Source organism: Macrobrachium rosenbergii, chromosome 1 (genome assembly GCF_040412425.1).
Source record: "Macrobrachium rosenbergii isolate ZJJX-2024 chromosome 1, ASM4041242v1, whole genome shotgun sequence".
Classification (NCBI taxonomy): Eukaryota; Metazoa; Arthropoda; class Malacostraca; order Decapoda; family Palaemonidae; genus Macrobrachium; species Macrobrachium rosenbergii.
Window position 1 is genome coordinate 32743803 of NC_089741.1, and position 5083 is coordinate 32748885.

The following is a 5083-nucleotide window of genomic DNA, read 5'->3' on the forward strand; positions in this document are numbered from 1 at the left end:
CTCTCTTTTGAATTTCGCGTGATTTCCCTCGCAATCGATCCGTGCTGCCAAAGGAGGAGTTTGATATTGGAAATTCAAAGGGGAACGCAGGACCCCACTCCCCGCCCCCCACTAGCTCCCCAAAACTCCTATCGCTGACAGATTTTACTTCCATTAAACAAATGGAATCCTCCTGACATACGCGAACGAGTGACCAGGGCTTTCTGCAGTCTTTAGGTCTTTCCAATGTATGTATGTCGTTTCAATATATATGTGTATATGCATATGTATATATATATATAGATATATATATGTGTGTGTGTGTGTGTACATATATATATATATATATATATATATATATATATATATGTTTATATATATATATATATATGTGTGTAATTGTAATAGCCAAATGGTACCTCGTTCTGATTAGGGGACCCAGGTTCGTTTCTTGCTACAGACATCAGAATGTCTTCATATATATATATATATATATATATATATATATATATATATATGTGTGTGTGTGTGTGTGTGTGTGTGTGTGTGTGTGTGTGTGTGTGTGTATAGTTCTCTTTGATCTGTCTTTAGAAACTAGCGGATTCTATCCTGAAAAGATTGGACGAACTTTGTAGCACAATTCAGGCATCATTTGGTGATCCTTCCCTCTGACGAAAGTAATATTTTAAGGACTGTTTGGAAAATTCGCTGTTTTATTGACTGATCTGATATCTCCAGATATTGTGACGCGGATGTCACCTCACAAACTCCTCATACGCATTCTACGTTACTTCCTTGCTTAGAGATGTAATGTAATTACATCTGTTTAATAATGACATTTAGATTTTATAAGAATGTGCAATTGAAACTTCAAAAGGTCCATGAAGATGCAATGCGTTACTACCCTAAAGCAATTCTTGTATTTTATAACTTACTTATATTTTTATCTATCTGTTTTTTAATTTGTTGGTTTTTTTTTCCTTTCTAATAACTGATCTTTTCTTTCTGTATTTCCTATTTACCTTCCGTTACTTCTTTTAAATAAACACCACAGTTCTTTGGAAGCTTGAATTTCAAGTCAATGGCTCCTGTGGTGGGCTTGTTCCATATGAATAGGGTTCATCTCTGGAATGATAATGATACCTATATTTCCCCTGTGGCTTAAGAATTGTTCAATAATTTTGTAAATTATGATCTCATTGCAATTATAATTTACGACAGAATTATTGAACAATTCTTAAGCCACAGGAGAGGAAATGTATGTATCATTATCATTCAGAAGATGAACCCTATTCATATGGGAACAAGTCCACCAAATGGGCCACTGACTTGGGATTCAAGCTTCCAAAAAATATGGTGGTTATTTTAAAACGAGAAACAGGGATAATAGGAAATATAAAAAGAAGAGATCAGCTATTAGAAAAGAAAAATTAAGTTAACAAATTATACACAGAATGATAAAAATATAAGTGTTATAAAATACAAGATTTGCTTTAGGCAGTAATGCATTGCATTTTCGCTTGAACTTCTGAGGTTCCAATTACACGACATTCTTAAAATTTATATGTCATTATCAAACAGAAATCATCATATACCCTTTAACTATTCTTGCCTGAAACTGAAGAATATTCATATTGAAAAGCATTGTATTATCAATGGCATCATAAAATTCAAAGGTCATTGTTAAACAGAAATCATCATATACCCTTTAAATATTCTTGCCTGAAACTGAAGAATATTTATGTTGAAAAGCAAAATATTATCAATTAATACACGAAGCTTGCAGATGTTTTTCATTCTTAATTTTTCATTTTATTACAAAATTCATCCATTCAACACGAACCTTCCCCTAAGCCGCGTTCCTTGAAGACAGTCTTTGATGGCACAAAATGGTTCGGCTATTATTTTTTTCATTTTGTTTACAAATTTATCCCTTCAACACGAACCTACCCATAAGCCGCGTTCCTTGACCGCGGTCTTCGCTAGTACAAAACGGTTCGGCATTATATTTTTTCATTTGTATTCAAATTCCTCCCTTCAACACGAACCTACCCCGAAGCCGCGTTCCGTGACCGCGGTCTTCGCTGGAACAAAACTGTTCGGCATTATACTTTTTCATTTGTATACAGATTTATCCCTTCAACACGAAGCTACCAGAAGCAGCGTTAGGCCTGAGAGAGAATTGACCGCCCTCAGACAGGCCATAAGAAATATTTCTGGAGAACATGGAACCGCTCTTAGCGGATACGGACTGACGAGGAATGTCGTTCCCAGATATTTCTGTATTGCTGATAAAATACAAAAAAAACAGCTTTAGAGAAGATCTTTGCATATTTTCGTAAGGGTATCAGCTATTCGAACACACGCACTATATATATATATATATATATATATATATATATATATATATATATATATATATATATATATATATATACATTATATTTATATATATACACATAATTATAATTTCTCCGATAATACTGAATCCTTAACGATTTTTCCTTTTCCCCTCATTTTGGAGAAACTTCTCTCCGGTGAAGGTCAGACAGTGATATTTTATCGCATTTTCTTAAAACTTTCCCCTTTTTTTTTATCCTCCGAGGAAAGTCAGCCACTGATTATTTTCCTTCCTTCTCTTTCACTTCCTGTTTTCATCCCCTCACGATTTTTAGTCTTTTTTTAATTCTGAAGCAAAGGTTATTTAAACCTTTATCCAAACTCCATTGGATAAGTCTGAGTCCTTAAGTAATAATCACAGAATAACTAAAATACTTGACTGATTTTAGGAAATTCTGTCAAGCCAAGCATTGGGTGGGCAGTTTCCACCATCCATTCTTCAGACAGTGAAAAGAGGGAGTTAGAGTGGTTGAACAGCAAGATAAAGATCCAGTAAATAAAGCCGATGAAGTACAAAGATCAAAGAATATCAGTCAGAGGCTGGACAGCAAGACTGAAGAAAGGCAGCGGGGAATGGAATTAAAGTAAAAGGCTAAAACAAAGTGGGTTCAGCTACGGGCCTGAGGGACGCCTCAGACACCGTTCAGTAATGCCTACGGTACCCAGAGTGAGTTAGAACCGTCAGTGCTCCAGAGTGAGGAACACTGACGGTTCTAACTCCTTTTGGGGGAATGACTAGCAAACTGTAAAAGGAGAGTCCCAGTATCAATAGCCCTTTCTCCTCACGTCAGAGGAAGAAGAAGAAGAAGAAGAAGCATAAGGCCCCACAAAAGCATCACTTCCCTCCACCCCAGATCATCTCCAGTTCCTCCCACAAGACGATAATGGACGCCATAACTCAGATCGAGAATTGCTTTAGGAGATGTCCCCATTCTGAATAATCAGATTCCCCTTATCTCTCTCTCTCTCTCTCTCTCTCTCTCTCTCTCTCTCTCTCTCTCTCTCTCTCTCTCTCCTAGCTGGTCTCAGGCAAGGTCAAGTAGACTTTGATTTCAGGCTTCTTCTTCTTTGGGAGTGAGAGGAAATTGAATGGAAACAAGAAAAAGGTGAATGCATTTTCCTTAAGTTATGCAGGGTAAGTATATATATATATATATATATATATATATATATATATATATATATATATATATATATACATACACGTCCTCAAGGTGAATTAACTTTGATATTCAATATTTGTGAATGAATATTGAATGAAATAATTGATACTTGGATGTGTGTGAGTACAACCCTGAACAAAAACAGTTCTTATTAGTTTTCTGTAAAAGAAAACTATTGTGCCGGCTTTGTCTGTCCGTCCGCACTTTTTCTGCCCGCCCTCAGATCTTAAAAACTACTAGGGCTAGAGGGCTGCAAATCGGTATGTTGATCATCCACGCCCCAATCATCAAACATACCAAATTGCAGCCCTCCAGCCTCAGTAGTTTTTATTTTATTTAAGGTTAAAGTTAGCCATAATCGTTCTTCTGGTAATGATATAGGCCAGGCCACCACAGGACCATAGTTAAAGTTACTCGTTTTCGTTGGCGTGACTCCGCGCCGTCTCATGTGGCCGTGAAATCAGTTAGTTTAACGCCAGTCCTTGCGTGACGCATAAATGCATTTAATGGCCCCAGGGGCGCCTTTGTAGAGACCACTCCCGCTGCTGGTGCTACTACAGGAGAAAGTCAAACAGAAATTAACTAGTGAAAAAATACGCCGAAGTCTCTCCGGCGCAATCGAGTTTTCTGTACAGCTTGTAACGGCTCAGCCGACCGATGTTGTATCCAGAAACGGTCAAGTGAAGATACGTCAGCGGCTGGCACCTACAGTGGTGCCAGACGCACGATCAATGGCTAACTTTAACCTTAAATAAAATAAAAACTACTGAAGCTAGAGGGCTGCAATTTGTTGTTTGATGATTGGAGGGTGGATGATCAACATACCAATTTGCAACCCTCTGGCCTCGGTAGGTTTTAAGATCTGAGGGCGGACAGAAATGTGCGGACGGACAGACAAAGCCGGCACAATAGTTTTCTTTTGCAGAAATCGAAAACCAATGATTCCTGTTCTCATAGTTCTTTAGGATGATATGATATGAGGGTGTATTGAAATGATACAGGCGAGCATACGCACTTCTAGCCACACTCGTGCTTGTATGAAAGTTAATGATTATTAATGTATGCACACACACACACAAACGCACTTATATATATATATATATATATATATATATATATATATATATATATATATATATATATATATATATATATATATATATATATATATATATATATATATATATATATATATTCACTGTACAAACTCACTGCACAAAACCGTGTCATTCCTTCTTATAAATCTACATGTCGAGTGCAATTGACTGAACTTTTAAATTTCATGGCTTAGGATAATCCTTTGCAAAACGCGGGAGGCTTAGCCTTAGTAAAAACACACACACACACATCCATACACACACACACACACATACAAATGTAACTGAGAATCCCCTTCAATTTGTAAGGCAATCTGCATCTTACTAACCTTAGTACATAAGCTTGTTCTAACACTACTTCAGTCTTGCGATAGTTATTCCGTCTGTGAATGATTTCTGTGTGTCTGTCAACTCGAGGAGAGACTGGAATTACCATAGACTGCA